At 37.7% G+C, this 26,863-nt stretch overlaps 1 protein-coding gene across 2 annotated transcripts in view; it reads left to right on the top strand.

The window, feature by feature from the left end:
* Nucleotides 1-26,863, top strand: part of BMPR1A (bone morphogenetic protein receptor type 1A) — a 140,552-nt gene that overhangs the window by 65,848 nt on the left and 47,841 nt on the right. For both annotated transcript variants that reach the window (XM_059169703.1, XM_059169704.1), the window contains exon 2: nucleotides 10,665-10,779. The gene's annotated coding sequence lies outside the window, so the exon portion shown is untranslated. The remainder of the gene's footprint in view (nucleotides 1-10,664; nucleotides 10,780-26,863) is intronic.

The raw sequence follows: 26,863 nt of genomic DNA, 5'->3' as shown, positions 1-26,863 counted from the left end.
TCAGTAATTAACTACCTGCCTCTCATTACATAGAGATGAGAACTTAAATGCAGGCTTCCCAGCTAAAACTTTCTACCCTGTGTGTATACCCACCTATAGGCATGTAGCAACACTGTCCGACACCCTGCCTTTGGAGGAGGTGTCTGTAGTCCATTTCCACTTCTGTTGGACTTCATTTGTTTGCATATCCCTGTATAAGTGGTGGATTTTATGTGGGTGCCATTAATAAAAAATAATTTTATTTTCTGTAATTTCTAGAATGTCATTTGTTTAGTCTCATTGATGTTCACATTTGGATGAATGACAATTGGGTATTTAATGAATGTGGTTTTGTTTTTAGTAAATAATAATTAAGCCAAATACTTTATAAGATGAATCAGATTAAAGTCTGACATAACCAGTACATCCTTGAGATGTTAAGTGTTACCTATTTTCATGACGTATAATTAGTTTTTTGGGGAAACTACCTGTGTTTTAGAGGAATTCATTCTGTCCTTATTACCTTGCTTTAGCAATCCTGAATAATATGGGTATGCATTAATAGAAAATTAGGATCTGTTTTGAGAAAGAAATTTTAAAGCATTCTTCTATTTGCTAAATAGGACATTTGAGGGGCGCCTGGGTGGCTCAGTAGGTTAAGCCTCTGCCTTAGGCTCAGGTCATGATGCAAGGTCCTTGGTCCCTGCATCAGGCTCTCTGCTCAGCAGGGAGACTTCTCCACCCCCCCCCCCCGCCCGCCCCTGTCTGCCTCTCTGCCTAACTTGTGATTTCTGTCAAATAAATAAATAAAATCTTTTTAAAAACTTAAAAATAAATAAAATATTTGAAAATATTATGTTCTAATATATCAGTATAATTATATTTACTTCAATATCAAGTAAAACCTTTGTAAATTACATATAATATCAGTGATTTGCCAATATTTTTTAAAGCCCATATGTCTTCAGACTGATTATAATGCTGTGTTTCCAAAGCACAGCTATAATTTTTGACCATTTAAGCAAAATGTAATTTTTAATCCTGTTAAGCAGTCATAATTTACAGTTTCTAGGGAAAAAGTTTTAAAATTTGCTAATGGAGAGATCTTTGTGACTTCCTTATAGATCTGTCAATATTTGATTTTAGTAACCGCTGCCAAACTGACATTGTTTACTAAAATTATGTGTGAAATCACAAGTCAACTGATAAAGTACATTTTTTTCCCAATTTCTTGTTTTACAGACTTTTAAATTAAAATTTGAACTATTGGTAAAAACCTATTTCGCTGGTAAATTTTTCTATTTCGATAGTAAAAGCCTTTACATATTAACCTTTTACTTTATCTGCTTTCTTTCTCTACTCATAAAAACACATATGCGTTTGGGATACCTGGGTGGTTCAGTTGTTAGGCATCTGCCTTCAGCTCAGGCCCTGATCCCAGGGTCCTGGGATCGAGCCTGGCATGGGGCTCCCTACTCAGTGGGAAGTCCACTTCTCCCTCTCCCATTCTTCCCGTTTATGTTCTCTTTTTCGCTGTATCTCTCTCTGTCAGATAAATTAATAAAATCTTAAAAAAAAAAACCCACATACACCTTTTTTCTCACCATTTGAAAGTAATCTGCAAACATCTTAATACTTCACCCCTAAATATTTTAGCAAGTATGTCCTAAGAACATGATTGTCCTTCCTTAAGAGCTACATTATCAGAACAAATAATCCAATCAAGAAATGGGCAGAGGACATGAACAGACATTTCTGCAAAGAAGACATCCAGATGGCGAACAGACACATGAAAAAGTGCTCCATATCACTCGGCATCAGGGAAATACAAATCAAAACCACAATGAGATATCACCTCACACCAGTCAGAATGGCTAAAATCAACAAGTCAGGAAATGACAGATGCTGGCGAGGATGCGGAGAAAGGGGAACCCTCCTACACTGTTGGTGGGAATGCAAGCTGGTGCAGCCACTCTGGAAAACAGCATGGAGGTTCCTCAAAATGTTGAAAATAGAACTGCCCTATGACCCAGCAATTGCACTATTGGGTATTTACCCTAAAGATACAAATGTAGTGATCCAAAGGGGCACATGCACCCGAATGTTTATAGCAGCAATGTCCACAATAGCCAAACTATGGAAAGAACCTAGATGTCCATCAACAGATGAATGGATCAAGAAGATGTGGTATATATACACAATGGAATACTATGCAGCCATCAAAAGAAATGAAATCTTGCCATTTGCAACAACATGGATGGAACTAGAGCGTATCATGCTTAGCGAAATAAGTCAAGCAGAGAAAGACAACTATCATATGATCTCCCTGATATGAGGAAGTGGTGATGCAACATGGAGGCTTAAGTGGGTAGAAGAAGAATAAATGAAAGAAGATGGGATTGGGAGGGAGACAAACCATAAGTGACTCTTAATCTCACAAAACAAACTGAGGGTTGTCGGGGGGAGGGGGTTTGGGAGAAGGGGTTGGGATTATGGACATTGGGGAGGGCATGTGATTTGGTGAGTGCTGTGAAGTGTGTAAACCTGGTGATTCACAGACCTGTACCCCTGGGGATAAAAATATATGTTTATAAAAAATAAAAAAATAAAAAAAAAAAGAGCTACATTATCATAAGAGATTTAATACCAATATACTATTATGTAATATACTACCCTTACTTAAATTTTCTGTTTTCTTTCTAAAAGTGTTCTCTATAGCTATTTTTATTTATTTAGTTATTTTTAAGTAGACTGCACAGCCAGCACGGGGCTTGAACTCACAGCCCTGAGATCAAAAGTTGCATGTTCTACCAAGAGAGCCAGCCAGGTGCCCCATTTTGATTTTTGATCCAGGAACCTGTTGAGGAATATATTTTGCATTTGGTTGTCATATTTCTTTAGTTTCCTTTAATTGAGAATAACTCACTATTTCCACTGCCCCTCATCCTCCCTCTCATCCCCCCTTACAATGGTCTTTTATGAAATCTCACCTTGTTTTTTTAAAAAAATAGCATACCCTTCAATTTGCTGCTTGTATTTTTGTATTTCATGACTAGATTAAAGTTAAAATGTTTTGGAATGAATGCTATGTTGATAGCATTGTGTATTTTCTATCAGATTATATCAGGAGGGAAAATAAATTTTTTCTTTTTTTTTTCATTTTATAATAGCTTAGTGTTTGCTTTGATTTATTGCTACTAAAGATTTGTAATATTTTGTCCTTAAACATCAAAATAAAATTTCATAGCTCTTCACTCATAATTAAAAAAAAATAAGTTATGATAATTCCAACAATATAGGAAGTGGTGTGATACCTATATGCCTAATACTCAGATTTACAAAATATTAGCAGTTAACCATATTTACTTTAGATTAAAATAAAATTTTTATCCTAAAATCTATTCTGTATACAAAGGTATATATAACATAGATGTGCATTTTAGAGTAATAATAATGAATGAATGCATCTGTCCCAGCATCCTGTCCCAAGAAATGTAATGCCATCCTTTGAAACTCTCCAGGCTGCAGGACGATAGCTTGTCTCTTCCCAGAAGAAAGCATCATCCTAAGTTTGGTGTTACTCCATTACCTTTCCTTATATTTTCCCACTTTTGTATTTTTCCTTTAATATACTTTTTAAAAAATACTAACTATTTTTGAGTTTTATATGCATGGAATCACACTGTTTATATATATTCTTCTTGGACTTTTTCTTTTTTGTTCAACATTATGATTTTGAGATTTCATTATTGTTAACATAATTATCTGAGGTACATCCCTTTTCACTACTATGTGGTGGTTCCATTATATGAATATATTACATTTTATGCATTTTACTATAGTTGGACACTTGGGTTTCCTCTGGCTTTTTGCTACTAAGAAAATGCTGCTGTGAATTTTCTTGTGCTTGCTTCTTGGTAGATATATGCAAAAGGTCCCCTGGGTTATATACCCAGAGCTAGAATTTTTGGGTCTTTGGGTTTGTACATTGTCTCCTTTGCCACGTGGTGGCAAAAAAGATTTTTTTTTGTAACCAGCTGTACGTTGAGCTAGGTAAGGAATTCAAGAGGAACAGTTTTGAGAGAGGATCTTGTTAGAAATGTTGAGGTGTTTACAGTTCTTAGCTCCTCCCATTTCTGTTTTCTCCTCAGTTGACTAATTGAGGTATCCTACCTTTCTCTTATTCTTGAAGTGGTCCTTTAAAAATATCACATTAAAAATATATATAATCACATCATAAAAATGTCTGATCATAATGGAAGACGTGTTCAGTTTTTATACCTTCAGTTTCAGGCTGTCCTGTGCTGCCTTTTTATTTCTGTAGACCCTGAAACACAGAGCTGCATTAAACTAGTTTTCTGATTCTCAGGAATAATGTAAATGAAAAGCAAATGGGGAGGCTGGGTGGCTCAGTCAGTTAAGCATCTGCCTTTGACTCAGGTCATGATCTCAGGGTCCCGGGATCAAGCCCCATATTGGGGTCTCTGCTTTGTGGGGAGCCTGCTTCTCCCTTTCCCTCTGCCTCTACCCCTGCTTGTGTTCTCTATCTCTGTCAAATAAATAAATAAATAAATCTTTAAAAAAAAGAAAAGAAAAGTGGATAGAGGGGGCTAGTACTATGTTAGCAAATGTGCATTTTAGATAGCTGTTAGCTGAGGAAGAAACTTAAAAATAGGGATGCAAGCTAAAATTTAAAACAAGCAAGCAAGTGCACAAATAAATAAACCCAGCACTCTTCTGGGACCATTTAGAAATGGGACAAATAGCACTATGTATTAATTAGTCCCTGATGATTTGACTGTATTGTAGCATAACTCTGTAATTGGTGTTCATAATGTTAATTCTAAATAGTATTTACACTTCACTGAGAAGTAGAAACAATGCATGTTTTTAGAAAAATTGGTGAACTTTTAGCAATCTAACATCAATTCCTGGAATGCCTGGGTGGTTCATTCAGGTGGGGTGGATTCTTGATCTCAGCTCAGGTCTTAATCTCAGGTCTTGATCTCAGTGAGTTCAGCCTCATAAAGGGCTCCATGCTGAGCATGGAGACTACTTAAAAAAATAAATAAAATCAATTCCTGATAATTCCTGAGAGTAGAAGTTTTCTTCTTTATGCAACATAGTGAAACTATCCAGAGGAACTTGCCCCAGGGTACTTTACCTATCAGCTAATAAAATAAATGTTCTGTTGATAATTTTTTATCATTTTATAGGAAATAAATGGGTGATACATATTTCTCCACTGACTGAATTAGGTTTACTTGGAAAGTGGAAGATGTATTGAGTAATTTAAATGTCTACGATTACTGGGTAAATTGTCTAATAAGTTGGAGAGAAAATTAAAGTGGTAAAGAAGTGGTTTTCATACTTCTTTTTTCAGGAAAGATAAATTGAAAAGAATATATGGATAGATGACTATTTGGGGTTCATCCTGATGCAGGTGGCTGTGTCAGACTTGCTGTGCTTATTACTCTCAGAACAGATGACACTCATGTCATAGTAGTCACTGCTTCCCAGACCCAGAGGGTGAGGGATACAGAGAACTGAAGACCCGGAATTTGGTTTAGGAACTATTGGTTTCTTTAGACTTTTGTTATGGAGGCTCCTCATTTCCTTAGGATACTTGAAACCACTGCAGAATTGAAGTTCCCTAGCTGATTTAAAAGAAAAAATGTATCTTGAGTCCTCTGAACCATTGCTTTGTTATTCAAAATCTAATTTAAAGCATAGGTAAAACATTTTTAGGAAATAGGGTTTAAAATTTTTTTAATTACTTAAAAGTAATTATAGATTCAGAGGAAATTGCAAAAATAGTAAGGAGAGGTCCCTTACACCCTTCACCTTCCTCCAGTGGTTACTTAATGCTACTTGATGTAGTGTCCAAACAGAAACTGACATTGGTTCATTTTATATGTATAGCGCTGTGCCATTTAAACATACATTTAGATTTTGTTTAACCAGCTCAGCATCAAGACATAGATCCTGTCACACAAAGGTCTCCCTTGTGCTGCACATACACGTGTCCTCCATCATCTGTATGATTTTTGTCATTTTGAGAGTGTTTTATAAGTGGAATCATATAGTATGTGACCTTTTTGCACTCAGCCTAATCCTTTGAGATTCACCCAAGTTGTTTTGTGTGTCACTAGTTTATCTTTTTTTATTGCTGAGTAGAATTTTGTTGTGTGGTAGCACCACAGTTTGTTTAACCATTCACCTTTTGAAGGCCGTTTTGTTTTCCCCAATTTTTGGCGATTAAAAATAAAACTGCTGCTAATATTCATGTTTATTTCTTTGCAACCCCAAGCGTGTTTGGTTACATGTCAGTGTGTATTTCATTTTTTTAAAGAAACTTCCAAACTATTTTCCAAAGTGGCTGTGCCATTTTACGTTCTCACCAACAATGTCTGAAAGCTGCACTTTCTTCATATTGTGAGCATTTAGTATCGTCACTGTTTTTTATTTTAGTTGTTCCAGTAGGTGTGTAGTGGTATCTCAGTGGGGTCTTAATTTGCATTTCCCTGATGGCTAGTGTTGTTAAGCTTTTTATATACTGATTTGCCATCCAAATATCTTCTTCAGCGAAATCTCTTTTCATACTCTTTTGCCCAATTTCTTGGTGATTTTTTTTTTTAACTTTTAATTTTGAGATTTGGTATATTCTAGTTGGGTCCTTTGTCACATGTATGGCTGGCAAACATTGTCTCACATTGTGTGTCTTGTCTTTTCATCTTTTTAACATGGCCTTTTGCAGAAGGATATTTTTAATTTTGATGAATTCTAATTTACCTCCTTTTTTCCTTTTGTGGATCATCATTTTGGTGTCTTTCTCCATTCCCACCCTCCATGCCCAGTCACAGACAACCATTAATCTATTTTCTGTCTCTGTGAAATTCCGTATTTTGATTGTTTGATTTGGGTATGTTGATTGATTGATTTCTTCTAATATTTAGTATTTTGAAAATATGTATCTAGTTCAAAAGAAGCATCTGGATTGTGATATAAATTTAGGTGAGTTATTATTTTATTGTATAAATATAACATTTGAATTTATGGAAGCAAATGGTGTATTAGTTTCTGAATCACGGTATTCGCTGGGTTACTTTTGGTAATTGAAAACTGGTTAAACAATAAAAGGATTTAATGTAATTTAATAAAAAGGTCCAATGTAATGATATCATTTTAGGATTTATTCAAGCCTAACAACAGCACCAAAGACCCAGATTCTTTCTGTCTTAATGCAGCCATTCTAAATCTGTTGGGTTGTCCTTCTAGGCTGTCACCTTCTCATGGTTCTGATGGCTGCCATCATGCTACTTGACACATTCAAACCCAGAGTTCCCTGGGAAAAAAAGTGATGGGGAGGATGTTTTCACCTAGATGTCTTTTTTTTTAATTAGGCATAAAACCTTTCCCAGAAACACTTTTCCCAGTGCTTAGTTTTCTAGCAAACTTACTCTCTTGTCTTACTGGCTGGAATTGCATCAGATGCTTATAGCAAAACTACTGATTGGCAGGAAGAATGGAAATTGCCACAACTGGCTTAATCAGAGTCTTCTCACCCTGATGTGAAGAATCTTTTTCACCTGTCTCTTTTGGAAGAAGCTTTTTCCCTTTGTCTTTTGGTTGTCTGATATAATTAAGATAGGTAAGTTTTCTAGACAAGCCAGTTTCTCCTATCATTGAGTTGTTGCTGTTTAGTACCTGAGATTGCCAGTATTTGTTGAAATCCTACTCTATGTCATCGGCTATGCTAGATTCTGGGATTACAACAGTGAATAAAAATTTGAAGTTTGGTATGGAAATATGTGTAAGCATCAGAGTGCTGTGATGAGAATTGTGTACTGTAGTTCATTTGTATCAGAGGTTTAATATTGTTGCTTATGTCTTTGGTTTTATGAGAAAGGCATCTTAAGTTTCAAAATGAAGCTTACATTCAATTTATAAGTGGTCTTTTAGAACATAACCCGTCCATAAGTTGACCCTCCGTTTCTGTGTTCTCTGGTTACCTGCTTTATTATAGAAGTGCATGATAAGCCTAAATTACACTGTTTGCTTGAATTACTTACAGCTAAAACTGTGTTATCATTTTCTGAAGCATGATGTTTGAATTTTCCAGTTTAATGTACCAAAAGTTTTAACAGTAATGCCTTTAGTTTAAGAGCCCAGCTGGGATGTTTTGTCAAGTATTTTGTAGTTTGGTTCTGATTTTTTAAAAGCATTATATGCATGCAGTGATAGTGTTAACAGCAATACTTGTATGGTATTTGTGGTACATCTTGTGTGTGCTTAGGGAGGAGAAATGCAGTTGAGGAGGACAGTATTTGGAGTGGTGGAAAGAAAAAGTATGCAGTCAGTATTGCTGAGTTTGTGACTACTAGGGAATGACTACTTTTTGACATCTGGAACAAACTCAAAAGTAATCTTAAGTTTTGTCCTAGACTAGCATATTTATCAAATCATATGTACATTGTTCTTTTCTATAAAGCAAATCTTACTAATATGGCGGTGAATGGGGGTATTCCAGCACCTCAGAGTGAGAGATAACTGAAATATCCACAGTTGATATTTGTCACTGATGGGTTCTGTATGGTTAATGAGCTTTTAAGTACCTTGGTGGTTTAAATAATGACTTCACTAATTTTGAAAACCAAGAAGGATTGTACATTTTGATGGCAAATAAAAATATTTTTAAAGATAATGTGGGACTAAAATGCACTTTTCAGGTTTGTTTACAAATATTTATGAACTTTAAGAAAATTCTGATGTTAGCTCAATTATAAAATACTAGAATATATCTAGAAAGGTTTGATTTTTTTTCACTTATTCTGTTGTTAAGAAGACCCAATGTATTATTAAAAGAATTACCTTTTCCTTAATGTGTTTTCTAGAACTAATGGGCTTGAAAGTTTTAGACACAAGATCTTTGATAAAAATATTATTATACTTGTTTAGTGTTCGGTTTTGACCAGATCTTTGTGGTAGTTAACACATGTTCTTATTGTTGTAATAAGTAGTCCATGGGTAAACAATGGCTAGATGGTTTACATGTTAATTTGATCTGATCCATTAGAAATAATTGGTAGAATTAGAATCCATGTACGTGTGTATATATAGAGATTTATTTATTTATTTATTTGACAGAGGGAGACACAGCGAGAGAGGGAACACAAGCAGGGGGAGTGGGAGAGGGAGAAGCAGGCTTCCCTGCCATGCAGGGAGTCCTGTGTGGAGCTCGATTCTAGGACCCCAGGATCATGACCAGAGCCAAAGGCAGAGGCTCAACGACTGAGTGAGCCCAGGTGCCCCAGGCCATATTTTTTTAAACACGGTCTTTTGATGGATTGCTTTAACCTTTATGAGGATGGGTTAATCTGAACTTTGTTTAATATAGTGATTGCCTTCCCTCTTTTCTTCATATATACTGTTAGGGAAGAATAGTGTTATTGGCAAAGAGTGACTTTGGAGGAAGATATTTGTCATTTCTAACATGAAAACACAATGCATTTATTTTTTGATTATAAAAGGGAAATGTTTTAAGACTGTGAACAACTCAGGGAAAAAAATCACTAAACACCGTATCTCCATTCCTGCCCGTCTAAGAGTTTTATAGTCCTGTGAGTACCCTGAAAAATGTTACAGACCAGTTAAGTTGTGGGTAACTGGTGCATTGAGAAGACTATTTAAATAAGCTCTTAAGTGCAGACAAAGCATTACTAATTGCTTTCAGGGTCAGTCTGTCTTTAGTTGGACCATGAAAGATTTAGCATGGTCCTATGGCAGCCTGTCTGCTGAGTGGAGACTCTTGTCTTTAAGAAAGGCTGCTATCTGATATGCTAGACCGTTTCAGATTGCCCCAGCTTACATTAATTCAGTCATTATTGCCAAGACTACTAAACCTCAGTGTGACACAAGTGATACTTCTAAATGGACTTGAAGACAAAGGCATTTTGACCTTGCAGTGGGACATAGGTAGTGTTCATACAACTTAAAATTTTTCCTTTTTAAGACTATGAAACAATACTTTGCTATTTGAAGTTTCAGTTAAAAATAGATTCAATAAAATTATTTCTTAAATCTCTAAGTAAACAACATGCCTTTTTAAATTAAATTTTTTTTTACTGTTTCCCTCTTTTATATTTTTGAACTCTGTGTTTTAAAGCAGGGGAACTAAATGTCAGTGGTAACATAGTTGTAACCTATCCCCTGAGTTTAGACCATACAGTGCCATTAATTCCTGACCCCTCCAGTCCTTAATATTCTAGGTGGAAGGTTGACTGAAATTAAAACTGCTTACTGAGATTTTGTGATAAAAAGTGAAAATAGGGATATTCGGTGGGTGGCCAAATATATTTTTGCCTAAGCATGAATTTGAATATCGTAGAATTGTAAATTTTAGTGCTGCTTCTAGCTGTTCATGTTTTTTCAAGCCAATATAGAAATTTTACATGCAAGTAATTTTTTCCACAGAGCTATTGTTACATTTGTGAAGTTGAAAATAAGCAAAATGGGAGACTTCTTTGGGTAGAGGTTGGGAAAATGGTAAAGTGACATATTAAAATACTTTAGCATTTTCATTGACTTTACATTGAAAATGTATAATTTTACACCTGACAAATGTACAGTATTGCTTTTGCATGTTTCTTTTAGTCTAAGTTAGTTTCTTTTTTTTTTTTTAACAGATTTATGAAAATATGCATCAGTTTAATACTGTCTTGGAATTCATGAGATGGAAGCATAGGTCAAAGCAGTTTGGAGAAAACTGGAAGTACAGTTTTATCTAGCCACATCTCTGAGGTAAGAAAAAGACTTTTAAGAAAATAACTAGAATAATATATACAATTTTCATTTGTTAACAATTGAAAATAGTCTGGGAAGGTGGGAGGGTGGATGGGCTAAATGGGAGAGAGATGGGCATGAAGAAGAAGAGCACGTGTTGGGGTGAGCAACTGGGCTTTGTGTGTAAGTGATGAATCACCAGATTCTACTCCTGAAACCAGTACCACACTTTATGTTAACTGACATGAATGTAAATAAAATCTTGGAAGGAAGAAAAAAATTGAAAATAGTCCTTCTGTTTGTATTATTGCTACAACTTTATTTTAGCTTCTTTAGTTTCTCTAATGACTCCTTATGAGTTCATAAGTAGATCTAATATATTTTTCTCTTCTTATAAATGTTGAACCTCTTCAGGAATAACAGGTACTTATTACTGATATCACTTCCTTCACTCTAATTATAGAAAATGAGCATTAGATGATATATAGAGATATATTTATTCTCTCTAAAGATGACCAAGCAGAGTTCAGAATGGTGGATTGTATTAAAAATGGATATTTATATTATTTTGAAACTTTCACACATTATAGACTTAAGAATAAAAATGTCTTAAAATATAGTTCTTTGGAGATTGAAATTATTTAAAGAAGCAGGAACTGCAGTAACACCAGGGATAGGGGAGAAGAAGCCATTCTAAGACCATATGTTTGGGGAAGTCAGGTTCATTATTTTCAGTCCATTTGCAGACTCAGATTATCAGGTAAAAGGTTTGAATTATTCAGGGATCTCTATTATAGAAAAATGACTAGGACATACACTGTGAAGCAGTCTGTACTTTTTCCTCCTGGAGTAGTTGGCTTTGCTCCCTGCTGCTGTTTCCTGAGCATGCACTCTTTTTTTCTCACCCTGCCCCACTGGTGTCTTTGCTCTTTTGAAAAATACTTATGATTTTTAAATTGTCTCTTATTAGGCGCGATACTCTTTGATCGCTGTAGTAGTTGTCATTTTCCCTTTTTTGCAGTTCTCTCGTTTTCTGTGCCCCCGTGTTCTTCTAGTTCTACTTCTTTAATTACTCCTTCATAATTTCTTTCTTTTCCCTCCTGCTACTCTTAAGTAACAACATCCACAAGCTTTTATCTTTTTCTTTATGTTTTTCCTAATCTCATTTCAACAGTCACCTCTAAAGTGATCTCTCTCAACCTTACATCTCAGTTGTGACCCTCTCTCTGACTTTCAGTCCCATATCTCCAGCTGCTTGCTTCACACCAGGGTTCCCACACCTGTTACTGGACCTCTCTCTTTCTGTCACCCACGTTCAGAGTCTCAGAGCTGAATCTCATTCCTCGCTTTTTCCTTCCTGCCCTCAGTCAGAGATCCAGTACCATCCCTTGACCTCTGTAATGTGCCATGAATGTTTCCATCCTCTCTTTTCCAGTGCCCCCATCAGCATCCTAGGTTAGGCCTTTCTGTTAACATTTCTCCTGAAATATTGCCTGGCTCTCCCAGCTTTGTGCCTATTTTTGTTCCATTTCCCTCTCCATGTTATTGCCAGCTGAAATCTTCTGAAAGATAATTCTGCATGTACTGTCAGGGACTCCTTTTTGGTCTGCCGAAGTAAGGACAAACTAGTGGTAAAGACTCTGAAGAGTATAGCTTTAAGTGAGTAATAACCTTTGCCTGGATCCACTCATTTCCTTCTCCCTTTAAACACTTAATAAATACCTACTATGCCAGGTACTCTGTTAGGCACTGAGGATACAGAATGTTTGGAAATGGGTTCCTTGCTTTGCTCTTGAGGTAGTCTGCTTAGAGGTGAGTATGCAAACAGCTGATTCAAGTGCAGTTGGAAAAGTGCCATATGAAATTGGAAAAGTGTGTTTGGCAACACCTAGAAGAGCTTCAGCACTGTTAGAGAGTATTGTCAGGGAGGCTTCACATAGGAAATGATACTTGAGTAGCATCTTGAAAGATGAGTGAAAGATAGCTGGGTGGAATTTGGGAGGTGAGAGAATTGTGTGCACAGAACCCAACATAAGGAAGGGAAGCTTGAGATGTATCTACTCTACAAAAGACAGGAGAAATCATTGTATGGCTTGAATTCACGGTATGAGAGAGGCTTCGAGGGACAAGGCGGGAAGAGATCTTCATTGTGAAGAACTCCAAATGCTATGGTAGGGAGTTCAGGCTTTATTTTGTTAATAGTTGGCAGTCACTAAAATATTTTAACAGAGGCATTTCAGGATCATAATTGTGTTCTGTTAAAATTAATCTGACAGGGGCGCCTGGTCGCTCAGTTGGTTAAGTGTCTGCCTTTGGCTCAGGTCATGGTCCCAGGGTCCTGAGATCGAGCCCCATGATGGCTTCCAGCTCAGCCTGCTTCTCCCTCACCTCCCTGCTCTTGTTCTCTCTCACTATCTCTATCTGTCTGGCTCTCTTAAATAAATAAATAAAATCTTTAAAATTAATCTGGCAGTGATATGGATGATAGTTTGGAAGGGGAAGACAGATCCCTAAAGCAAAGACAAGTAGGATGCTCCTAATTGTTTCAAGCGAGAAATAATGGGGTCCTTGATTAGGGTAGGGATGACCTTAACCTGAAATTATAAAAACCTGTAAACATTGGTTATTTAGCAGATTTTAATTTTCTTCTTCTGTACCCCTGCATGTATGTATGATACCCCTCTGCCTGTAATTTGAAATTGCCTTGTATTTCTCTCTGCTCTGTTCATATTATTTTCTCCTGACATGCTTTTTCCACTTTTCTTTCTTGTGGAAGGCCTGTCAACTTTTAAAGACCCATCTCAAGTGCCAATTCCTGAGGTCCTTTCTGATCTATATCTGTATATCTATATGAAATATGTAAATGTCATTTTATAGTATTTATTAAAATATTAAAATACCAAAAATAAAAATTTGATTAAAAATTTAATAAAACAGGGGCACCTGGGTGGCTCAGTGGGTTAGGCTGCTGCCTTCGGCTCAGGTCATGATCTCAGGGTCCTGGGATCGAGTCCCGCGTTGGGTTCTCTGCTTAAAAAAAATTTTTTTTTAAGATTTTTTTATTTATTCATTTGACACAGAGAGATCACAAGTAGGCAGAGAGGCAGGCAGAGAGAGAGAGAGGAGGAAGCAGGCTCCCCGATGAGCAGAGAACCCAACGCGGGACTCGATCCCAGGACCCTGAGATCATGACCTGAGCCGAAGGCAGCAGCCTAACCCACTGAGCCACCCAGGCGCCCTTTAAAAAAATTTTTAATAAAACATTTTAAATTTTATTTAAGCTTTTTATTTATTTTTTAAAAATTTAAATATTTGAAATTTTAAAAAATCAAAAATTAATAAAAATATTTTAAAAATATTTAATATTTAATAATATATAAATATTATAGATGTATTTTTAAGAGCAAGTGAGTGCATGCGATGAGTGCTGGAGGTGAAGGGAATGGGTAGGGGCAGAGGGAGAGGGGGAGAGAGAATCTTAAGCAGTCTCCATGCCCAGTGTGGAGCCTGATACAGGGATTGATCTCACAACCCTGAGATCATGACTTGAACCAATATCAAGAACCGGTCACTTAACTGACTGAGTCACCCAGGCACCCCCCCCCCCAATCTATATTTCTTTTGACTCTAAGAAATGTTCCTTCCTAGTGTAAGGCCCCAGAGCCCTTACTTTTGTTCTGTAGGGTATTACTTATTTTGGTCCTTGTTAAACTATGTAACGGCAAGTCACAAAGGAGAAATCAGTAAACAAAGAACGTGGTCCCAATCCTCTGCTTCTAGTTGTATCTATAAGGTATGTGTGTAAGTAATATGAGTAATGATAACCAACACTGCCAGGTAAAAGTGATAAATGCCAGAAGAGTAAATCATTACTTCTTAATCAGGTTTCTATAGCATTGAGAAGTATACACAAAACTTAGGAGGGATTATTTGAGATTTTGGAAGATGAGTAGAATTTGGGTAGGTAAAGAAAGAATTCAAAGGTATTTCTGGAGAAGCTGATTAATAGAAAATGAATATTTCCCTAAGAATATAGTAGAGGTCTTAGAGAGGGTAGGAAGTGTGACATAAAATTTTACCTTATGGAAATTATGCTAGCATTGATTTGTGAATGTATATCATTAGAGAAATGGAATGAGGAGTCAGGGAGCCCAGAAGGTTGTAGGAGCTATTAGGTTTGAAGTAATCAGAATTTAATCCCAGTAGTAGCAGTGGAAATGGAAAAGAAAGACCATGTATAATAGATACTGTCAAGGAAGAAGGAATAGTAATTTCTGACTGGATGTTGGAAAGAGGTGATGATGTCTATGCATTCTGTCTGGATAGTACAGATAATGTTGGGCGGTGTCAATAGCAAACATAAGTAATTTTTCAAATCTGGTTGGATCTAAGTTTAAAGAAACATTAAAATTAAAGTTCTATCTTATTGGTTTCTTCATCTATTTGTGTGCAAGAAATATTTTTGTACATGAATTTTTAAACCTTAGCATATTGTAAGGGAGATGTTATGAAAAAAGCAAAGTATTGCCTTTTTATTCTTACTTTTTAAAGTAATTTTTAAAAAGTAATTGCCTTTTTTTAAAAGATCAATTTTTAAAGAAAGAAATACTGTTCTGGGGTGCCTGGGTGGCTCAGTTGTTAAACGGCTGCCTTTGGCTCAGGTCATGATCCTGGGGACCTGGGATCAAGCCCAGTGTTGGTTTGGACACCTTGCTCAGCAGAGTCTGGTTCTCCCTTTCCCTCTGCTCTTCCTCCCTGCTTGAACTTGCTCTCCCTCCCTCTCTCTTTCTCTCTGTGTCAAATAAATAAAATCTTTGGGGAAGAAAAAGAAATATTGTTTTGTTCATATTTATCTCTTTCACTATAGTTTTATTTATTTATTTATTTTAAAGATTTTATTTATTTATTTGACACAGAGAGAGAGAGTGAGAGAGGGAACATAAACAGGGGGAGTGGGAGAGGGAGAAGCAGCCTTCTTGCCGAGCAAGGAGCCCAGTGCAGGACTTGACCCTAGGAACCTGACATCATGACCTGAGCTGAAGGCAGATGCCCAATGACTGAGCCACCCAGGTGCCCCATCTCTTTTGTTGTAGTTTTAAATACTGTGTACTATTTAGTAAAAGAATGTTTAAAATATTTTTTTAAAGATTTTATTTACTTATTTGACAGAGATCACATGTAGGCAGAGAGGCAGGCAGAGAGAGAGAGGAAGGGAAGCAGGTTCCCCGCAGAGCAGAGAGCCCGATGTGGGGCTTGATCCCAGGATCCTGGGATCATGACCTGAGCCGAAAATATTTCTTTAAGTAAAATTCTGACACTTTTACTGAAGGATGGTATCTTGTTTTAATGGAATTACTGCTCAGTGAATTGGGATCTATGAAGAAATTCATGAAGCAGAATTCAAGTTTCAAGTTAACAGATAAGCATTAGTATGGTAATGTCCTTAGAGAAATATCTTATAGTGAGGTTCTTAGTTACCTCATGATATAAAACTAACTAATCATGATGCTTTTATTTATTTTTTTTAATTTTTTAATTTTTTATTTTTTATAAACATATATTTTTATCCCCAGGGGTACAGGTCTGTGAATCATCATGATGCTTTTATTAAAGTTCTTTTCAACCCTTAATTGATGACTGATTTAGGATTTTGAAATAGTTAGAAATATTCCAACATTTCATACTGAAAATTAAGTAGTCACTGTTTTGTAATTATACATTGTGTAACTGGAAGATGTTACATTATTGAGGCAAGCTTTGTGATTGAATTATTATCAGGTTTTCTCTTTAAAGTCAATCTAGTTAAGCTCTCAAAGTAATTAATATTTGTACTTTATTACATTTATATGTATATATTTTTTAAAAGAGCCCCTTATTTCAGAATAGTGACAGCAGTGTTTCCTGAAGCGTGGAATGGGTGCTGCAGGTAGTATTCAGAATCATTTCAGATCGTAACAGTTGAATTTTAAAAATATGTTCACAGTTGTATATTTACTTTGAGAACCTCCAGTTCATAATACCAAGTAATACCGACTTTTCTATTTAATACTGTGACAGTACACTCAGACTGTGATTCAGAAACATGAGTTAATCACGTCTTCTGTTTATGGCAGCAAAATTATTTTGTTCTTTATTAAAATCCCTCAAATGATTTATTTCATTTCCTTTCTTCTTGATTGCCTCTTTTTCTTCTCCTGCTCTAGGAAACCACTCTAATTTGTTTGCTTTATGTCCTTGAATGAATTTATAGTGTTATTGGTGTGTGTGTATATATGTATTTAATTGACTTAGTTAGGTTTTGCTACATATGGTCTGCCCCAATTTTCCACTGTTTTGTTCAGCACTAGAAAGTTAAAATCTCCCTGTTGCTGTGTATATACTTACATGTTCATTGCTTTTTACCTTTAGTGCACCACAGCGTACTGCACCATGTTCCTGCTACTTTATAAAGAGGCAACATGCTCTCGTTCAAGCACAGGCAATGGAGCCAGTGGTTTTAGTTTGAGTCCTGACTGCACAGCCATACCATTTGCCACTCCCAGGGAGTCCATGTTTTTTTCTTTTCTGGTCACTTCTCCCTTCATCATTTCTTAGTCTCCTTTGAAAGTAGAACCTGAGAAAAGGACTTAATGGCTGGGCGGTTTATTTGCAAGGTGATCCAAAGACACAGAGGGAATGGGACAAGTGAGGGAGGTTACATTTAGTGTGTTAAGAAGCTAGTTATAACTAAGGGCAACTGGGGTTCAGTCCTCTGGGAACCCTCTGAATGCACCTTAGTATTGTCCCACCAAAGGACTGGGGGCTGGGACATTTATCCACTGACTTTCATCTTCTGTTCATTGAAGCCTGCTCCTGGAGCTTTAATGCTAGCATTTATGTGGCTGTGTCTACTTACTGCTGGGCAGGGTTTGGAGAAAACCCTGAGGAGCAAAACAGCAGCGTCTTGGCTTACACTTGGTGTCCGATGTTGTCAGGCAGTGCAGAGAACTGTCCGCTGTAGCTGTGCTGAGGTGGTTGGCAGGCTGAGGGGATAGCACCACAGGGGTTTGCCCTGCCCCTTTTGTTACTCAGATTGCCTCATGTTCCAGTAAGTCTACTCGGTCTGCTTCAAATTGGGGGCTGGTTATAACTGCTAAAAGAAATCTCCGAAACAGGAGGGTTAGTGGAACAACCTATAGTCCCCACTACTGTAGCTGGTTCTGAGGCCATAATTGATATTCCTCATGTGCTAATCTGTAAGCCCTGGGACGATGGTGCTGGCATAAGGTATACATGGGCAAGGAAGACAAACCTGCATCTGGAATGGCAGTAATTAGGTCACCTTCATAAGGAGGAGCCCATGCTGTTGGGCCTGTGTAAAGCCTTCCTCCCTTTACTATGGCTCCTCCATTCATGGCCCTGTTGGTCAAGCATTGAGGTGGCTGATAGCAAAAGCTCGCTGTGGTTAACCGACCCGTCATTTCCTCTGTAGTTGGGAATAGTGTTAAACACACCTCTTTACATGCTTTTAGTGGGCGTTACCGTAAGACATAAAGATCAATACTTTGCGCTGGCTCTTGTAGAGCCATCAACGTGCCTTTTGTTCAGGTGCCTTGTGTCTTATTTTCTAGTGTTTCCATCCCCCTAACCAGTCAGCCATACCATTTGCCACTCCCAGGGAGTCCATGTTTTTTCTTTTCTGGTCACTTCTCCCTTCATCATACCTGCCAAGAGAATTTCTCCTCTTCATTGTCTTTCAGAGTCCTCCAAGGAAGGCTGCAGAGCAGTAGTGGTCCAGTTTTGACTTGTCACTGGCCACCAGGCCCCAGATTTTTCTTTTTGTCATTGGTCACCAGGAACCTACCATAAAGTTGTTGGTGTGAGCAAAAGTAGACATCTGTGTGATGGGAGTTAGTGACGTGAGGTTCTGGGCTACGACTTGGAATTCACTAGTGCCCTCTAGAACTGCCTAGGTCCTGTTACACAAATACCATTTCCATCATTAAGTAACTTGCTGCTGCACCTGACCTTTGGACTTGGTGGATCATGATGGGTTGCTCTAGTCACTAAATCCTGGATCTTCCATGGTTCCATTCCTTACTGGGGCCCAATATCATGCCAGGAGCTACACTTTTCATACAGCGTTATAGAGGTCATATCCTTGCCTCAGAATGTCTAGATGTCTATCCTCTATCTCTTCTGGTGGAACTTGCCAGAGATTCTGCGTGGCCTCTGTCTACCATAGATTATCTCTAGTACATCTTTAGTATCTCTAGTACATTTGAGTTGATTGAACATGAGCAACATGGAGCTTTGCACTGCAGCTTAATCTGCTGAGAGCCCCTTCTTTTCTGGTCCATCAGCCTTCTGATGACTCAGAACTTGAGAAAAATTTTCTAAATGTACAGTTATTTTTCACTGAGCATTAGTTCTCAATTAGGATATAAAAAGATTGAACAAAGATTGAGTTCCTTAAGGGGAGGTGCAGGGCAAGGGTCATGATAAGGAATGTGGAGTGTACCCTACTTGCTGGGCCCTCTTCATTGGCTCTTCATTGGTTGCATAGCTGTTAGTGTTTTTAAAATTTTTTTATTTTTAATTTATTTATTTGAAAGAGAGAAAGAGACATAAGGTAGCAAAGAGAGAGACAGCATGAGTGAGGAGGAGGTGGAGAAGCAGGCTTCTTGCTGAGCAGGGAGATGGACGCGGGGCTTGATCCCAGGACCCCAGGTTCATGACCTGAGTGGAGGGCAGATGCTTAACCTACTGAGCCACTCAGGTGCCCCCCTCCTTTTTTTTCTTTTAAGATTTTTTTAAAAGCTGTTCATGTTTGAGTTCCTTAGGAGAAAAGCAATAATTGAGAAGCACATCATCTGCTAGCACCGTAGAAACCCAGAGATGCCCCCTTTCTTCACATTGACGTACTGTTGGCATAATAGTGGTACCCTCTTTGAGATGCTCTGACCTTGCCTTTGGGGGCGAAATCTTGCATTGGTATCCTGCTTGGCAGCTCCTGTACTCTGACATCCATGAGTTGCTTCTCCTTTACTGGTGAGACTGACGCCCTGGGTGTCCCACATGAGCACTATTGCCCATTCCCTTCTGTTCCATCTAAGTAGAAGCCACCTGTTCTTATTTTGAGCTTAGCTTTTCTTATGCTTGCTGAGTTCTCTTTCAGCAGATTGCATTTTTTTGCACTTACTTCTGGGGGTCTTGGGTTCCCTAAGCATTTGTTTAGTTTTAGCTGTAGGCATCCATTGTTCAGTGGCAAACCAATCAGGATAGAAGTTGGAGTGTTTCTGCTGTGGCTGATAAGAGTGGAGCCAACAAACTTACTGATTTCTTGGAGTTCTGGGGGAGGTCTCCTCAGGGCCTCTACACACTGGCAACTGCTAGATTCTTGAGCAGTGTAATGAATCTGTTAGATCTCATAGCATTTTAAAACCCTGCATTGCAGAAAAACAATTATAACTCCATGCTTGAAGAAAAGATGAGTTCTACCCTTACCGTTGAGTTCTACCCTTTCTATTGGTATCTCCCAGCACACCATTGAAAATTTTGTCTTACACCTCCTCTCCTTTTTTTTTTTTTTTAAGATTGATTTCTTTATTTTAGGGGAGAGAGCGAGCTCAGGGTGGGAGACAGGCAGAGGGACAGAGAGAATCTCCAGTAGACTCCCTGAGATGATGACCTGAGCCAAAACCAAGAGTCAGGCGCTCAGTTGGACTGAGCCACCCAGGCACCCCACACCTACTCTCTTCTGTAGAGAAGTCTAGAACTCATCCTGTAGACTTCCTATGGACTTTGCCCTCAGGCTCTTGGGTTATTATGCTATCCACTTACCCCTACCCCACCCCACCCCACCCCCAAGGGAGACTGAAAGCTTATTCCCATTGTCTTCAGTGAAGAATGCCTCCTCATAACTACAATATTATTCCTATTTATGTATGTATGTATATAGGTTCTGTGCCCAGTGCAGAGCCCAGTGCAGGGCTTGGACTCAAGAGTCAAACACTTAACCACCTGAGCCACCCAGGTGCCCCTGATAATCCATTCTTTTTAACTGATGTTGGCGGTACGCTCCTGACTTTCTTATTTGATCATTCTCTGTGTTGTACTTTCAGGTTTAGGTAGCCGTTTGTGTTACTACAGCTATATGTGATACTGGGGGGGGGGGGGGGGAGAACACCACAGGATTTCAGCAGCATCTTTTCTTTCTTTCTTTCTTTCTTTTTTTTTTTTTAAAGATTTTATTTATTTATTTGACAGACAGAGACCACAAGTAGGCAGAGAGGCAGAGAGAAAGGGGGAAGCAGGTTCCCTGCTGAGCAGAGAGCCTGATGCAGGGCTCAGTCCCAGGACCCTGAGATCATGACCTGAGCCGAAGGCAGAGGCTTAACCCACTGAGCCACCCAGGTGCCCCCAGCAGCATCTTTTCATCTTCTGTAGTGATGTTTCAATTCCTATCCTTATCCTCCATCTCAAGTACTTCCTGCCTGCTCTAATGTCTTACATTTTCACCCGTTTGTAATGTGGTTTCCAATCCAGGTATCTCAGAAATTCCAGTTTAACTCTTGAGCTCATCTGTTTCCTCCCTATTCTTCCTTTCTTATATTCCTCCCTTGCTTGCTCCCATCTGCTCTTTGTTTGTAAGGGACTAATAAGGAGATCTGATGAGCTCTTCTTATATAAAATTTTGAACAGTATACACCAAAGCCTGTGTTCTCCTCACTGCCATCCCACTCCACCGCCCTTCTTACTACCCGCCATCCCATTTCCAGTACGGTGACTTCTACTTCTTATTGTCATCTAGGTGTGTTTAGGTATTCTACTTCCTCTTGAATTAATTTTGGTATTTAATACCATTCTAAAAAAAAAAATCATACACTGCTCTATTTTCAGATTTATTCTTATAAAATTATTCATGATGAGAATACTTGCTTCATAAAGTTAGTAAGAGGATTAAATGAATTAATATATTGAAGTAGGTGGACTATATTAAATTTCTTATTTCATACTATTAAAAAAAGTATGATAAGAAAAACCTAATGAACTTAGAGCTAAGATAATTCAAAACATGAAATAAGCCAGAAATATTTTAAGAAGAGGGCTTTTGAGTATATTAAGGTTCCCTGTTTCAGGACTTGGATCTAAATTTCTTTTCTCCTATACCTAGGAGTCACCAGAGGTGATAATAGGAGTGAAGTTCATGAGCTAGTACTGGATAGAGATTGTTGGATTGGTAATTATTGGCTAAAACTGTAAGGTTTGGAGAGGCATTTTCAGATGCCAGTATACTTCTAAAGAATGTTAGAGTATATATGTGGTTTTTGTAGTGGGTTTAACTCCTCAGTTATGTTCCCTTAAGATATTAATATATATATATATATTTTTTTTAAAGATTTTATTTATTTATTTGACAGAGAGAGATCACAAGTAGGCAGAGAGGCAGGCAGAGAGAGAGAGGAGGAAACAGGCTCCCTGCTGAGCAGAGAGCCCGATGCGGGACTCGATCCCAGGACCCTGAGATCATGACCTGAGCCGAAGGCAGCGGCTTAACCCACTGAGCCACCCAGGCGCCCAAGATATTAATATATTTTTTATTCATTTATTGAACATGTATTGCTTTGGTTAGTAATGTGCCAGAAAATGGAGATTACAAAAGCTACAAGGTAAGTCCAAACATCACCTGATAATGTATGTCTCTTAATAGGAGGAGTTATATCTGCTTCATTTATTGTTGTATAAGAAGTGTAGAGCACATACCAAGGAATTAATAAGTAATTTTTAAATGAATGTTAGCCAAGAGCCGTGAAGCAGCTATGTTACATATTCTGGGTGCACCAGCCGTACAGAGATAGGACACCTCTCTCAGCCTGATGAGTAAGATGAGGGATTGCCTGCCAAGATTACTCATAGACCAAGTCTTAAAGAATAAATTAAAGTTAACCTGGTAAAGCCCAGAGGCTGTGCAGAAGAATGGAAGTCTGGGGGAATGCCTGTGAAGATAGAGTGCTACAGTGATTTCAGTATAGTCGGAGCATTGTAAGGATATGGAGGAGTGGGAGCATGGTGTTAGAAAACCCTGCAGAAGCCAGGTTCTAACAATTCTTCTTATGTCTTCGTCATTCCACCCTATTAAAGTGCATATATTCATGGATTTTTAAGCAGAGAATATGACAAGTTCATTTGTTCTAGACGTTAACATTTATTAAATGTGACCATTTACTAGGATGTACAGCAAATTCTAATACATTTCAAAATATAAATAATTCTGATACATTCCAAATAATCATATCAACCATATTTTCTGCCAAGAAATGCACTTAAGTTAAAAATGAGTAACAGGGGCGCCTTAGTGGCTCAGTCGGTTTAAGTGTCTGCCTTCAGCTCAGGTCATGATCCTGGGGTCCTGGGATTGATCCCCACATCTGACTCTCTGCTTGGCAGGGGGCCTGCTCCTCCCTCTCTTCCCAGCTCCTGCTCTCTCTTGCTATTTCGGTCTCTCTCTCTCTCTCTCAAATAAATAAATAAATAAATAATCTTTAAAAAAATCTTTTAAAAAAACGAATAACAAACAGTATATACAAATCTGTGGTTATAAATTTAAAAACATACTTCTGTAACCCCACAGGTGAAAAGTAAAATTGTAATACAAATCAGAAAACACCTAGAACTAAACAATACAGAAAATTTGGATATTAATACTTGCCTGACACACTGAAACCTTAAATACTCATGTTAAAAATACTAATAAGCTAAGCATCTAACAAATGAGGAAAAGAACAACAGAATAAATTCAAGAGAGGTAAAAGCCAGCATTTCTGCAGCTTCTGGGTGGTATAGTCAGTTGAGTGTCCCACTCTGGGTTTTGGCTTGGGTTGTGATCTCAGGGTTGTGGGATAAAGTCCTGTGTTGGGCTTTGTGCTCAGCTGGGAGTCTGCTTGGACTTTCTCCCTCTCCCTCTGCCCATCCACCTTGTACATGTGTGTGTGCTCTTTCTCTCAGATAAATAAATAAATAAATAAATAAATAAATCTTGAAACAACAACAACAAAAAACTCCATACTTACTATCTAGCCCTTGCATTGTTCCATATGCTTTACAGGGATTATCTTATTTAATCTTTTTTTTTTTTTTTTTTTTAAAGATTTTTATTTATTTATTTGACAGAGAGAGATCACAATTAGGCAGAGAGGCAGGCAGAGAGAGAGAGAGAGAGAGAGAGAGGGAAGCAGGCTCCCTGCCGAGCAGAGAGCCCGATGCGGGACTCGATCCCAGGACCCTGAGATCATGACCTGAGCCGAAGGCAGCGGCTTAACCCACTGAGCCACCCAGGCGCCCATATCTTATTTAATCTTTATAACCTTGTGGAGTGACTACTGTTATTCCCATTTTATAGATGAGAGGACTGAGGCACAGAGAGAAACTTCTGCAAGCTTCTAGCTAATCTGTGATAGAATTGGGGTTTGAAATTAATGGAAAATTTATTTTTTAAGACACATAAGAGAGGATTACAAAAACCAAAAATTTGTTCTTGAAAAGGCCAATTTTCATAAATAAACCATTTGATCAATCAAGAAAAACCCAGGAAGCACACATAGTATTGGGCATGTAAAGGGGAGAGTGTAACTTCAAATATAGAAGAGATTTTTTTTCTTAAAAATAAGAGAATAACTTAAGTAACCTCATGTCAGTACATTTTATAATTTAAATAAAATGACAATTTTCCTTTAAAAAATGAAACAATAAATTGACTCTGACTAAGTAGAAAACCTGGATTTTTTAATAATTATTAGAGAAATTTGATTTATATTGAAAGACAGTTCCCTCCCATGTGCTCATTGATAAGCCCTTGGCCCGGATGATTTTATTATTTTTTAAAGAGTTTATTTTTAAGTAGTCTCTACATTCAGTGTGGGGTTTGGACTCAGTCCTAGGATCAAAAGTCACATGTTTCAACATCTGAACCAACCACACACTCCATGGCCCAGATGAATTTAAGACTGACTTTTATCAAACTACTCTAGTGGTAGATATATCCAAATTTATATATATTGTACCAGAAAATAGCAAAATAGGGAAAGTTCCTCAGCTTATGCTATGTGGTTAGTATAACTTTGATATAAAAACTAGACATGGATAATACAATAGGCACTTCTTACTTATGAGCATAGATATAAAACCTAACAAAATATTAGCAAAACAAATCTAGGAGTGTATTTAAACAATTGTATCTACAATATTGTGGTACAGTTCTGATAATACCTACCCACAGATATAAGGGCACAGTCCCCAACGAGATTACCCTTACTTGAGATGCCAGTAACAAGTTTGGGGGTTTCCAGGCTACTTGGACTTCTCACAAACCGGCTGCAAATCCAAAAGGATTCCATGATCCCCTCAGATTTTATCTGACGATTTAGTAAAATGACTCACAGGATTCAAGGAAGTGGTACATGTACAATGGTCATTTGATTCTAAGAGATACAGATTGGGACCAGCCAAGTGAAGAGACACATATGGTGAGGTCTGAGAGTATTCCAGATGGGGAGCCCTTTCTCCCCTGGGAATCAGGGTATGTCATCTTCCTGGAACATTGATGTATTTACCAACCAGGAAACTTATCTTAGCTATGGTATATAGTGTTTTTAATGGTGTTTCATTGTGTAGGTGTAGTTGGATAATTGGCCACATAATTGAACTCAGTATTCAGCCTTGTCCCCTCTCCAACCCTCTGATCACATGGTTGGCCATTTTGGTGACCAGCCTCCATTCTGAGTCATAAAATCAGGTATAATCTATAAGACTTGTGCATAACAAAGACACTGCTAATACTGGGACATTCCAAAGATTTACTTTAGGGGTTCCCTTCTAGGGACAAAGATCAGACAATTTATTATTCAATAATGACAAAATTGAATTTATCCTAGGAATCCAAGGATAGTGTGTTAATTATTGCTGCATAACAATTTATCCCAAAACTTAACACAGGACACTAAGAGCAGTTCACTGGTTGATTTTGGTTCAGGGTATCTTAAAAAGAGATCGTAGTTAGGATGTCAGCAGGGGCTGCATTCATCTGAAAGCTTGATTGGGGGGTGGGGAGGGGATCTCCTTCCAAGGTGGTACACTCAAATGACTATTGGCAAGAGGCCTCAGTTCCTCAGCCCAGATTGAATGACCCAGGAAAGAGCAAAGAGAAAGCTGCATTGCCTTTTTAGACTACTCACAGAGCACATACTTTGTCACTTTCACTTTCTGCTGTTTGTTAAAAGGGAGTTATCCAATATAGCATAGTTCACTTTCACAAATGTGAAAAGATTTGTGGACATCTTTAAGAACTACCACAGATGCTTCACTCTTTAAGAAAGCTCTTAATATGGATTATTGTGATTAATTTTTCAACTAATATGGATTATTACTAATTAAATTATCCATTAATGCATTGAAGGAGGAAAACACTGATCATATCAATAGATGGAGAAAAAACAATAAAATTGAACCCCATTTATGTTGAAAACTCTTAACATACTTAGAAGGGAACTTCTTTTTTTCTTTTTTTAAAGATTTTATTTATTTATTTGAGAGGCAGAGATCACAAGTAGGCAGAGAGGCAGGCAGAGAGAGAGGTGGAAGCAGGCCCCCTGCCGAGCAGAGAGCCAGATGTGGGGCTCGATCCCAGGACCCTGGGATCATGACCCGAGCCAAAGGCAGAGGCTTTAACCCACTGAGCCACCCAGGCACCCCAAAATTGTTCTTATTTAAAAAAAAAAAAATTGTCCATATATCAATGTTGTATTTGGAAGTACAAAATGGTATAGTTCCAGTGAAATTACCAAAATATCTACCAAGACTACAAGTAGAGCCAGAATCCTACTTCTGGACTTTTGCCTTGCAGATTTATTTGCTCAAGCAACAACAGAAGCAGCTATTCGGGCTTATGTATTACTAAGGCTCAGAGAGGGAAGTGAATTGGCCAGGATCAGCTAGCTGGTTAAGGCAGAATTAAAACTAACTCTTAGGTCCCCTAAAAGACTATGCTATATATTATCCTTTCTTTATTTAAAAAAAAAAAAAAAAAATTGTGTTTTTTGATGCAGGACTCGAAATCACAACCCTG

This window comes from Mustela lutreola, chromosome 4, assembly GCF_030435805.1.
Source record: "Mustela lutreola isolate mMusLut2 chromosome 4, mMusLut2.pri, whole genome shotgun sequence".
NCBI classification, from domain to species: Eukaryota; Metazoa; Chordata; class Mammalia; order Carnivora; family Mustelidae; genus Mustela; species Mustela lutreola.
This window is presented reverse-complemented; position numbering and strand designations above follow the sequence as displayed.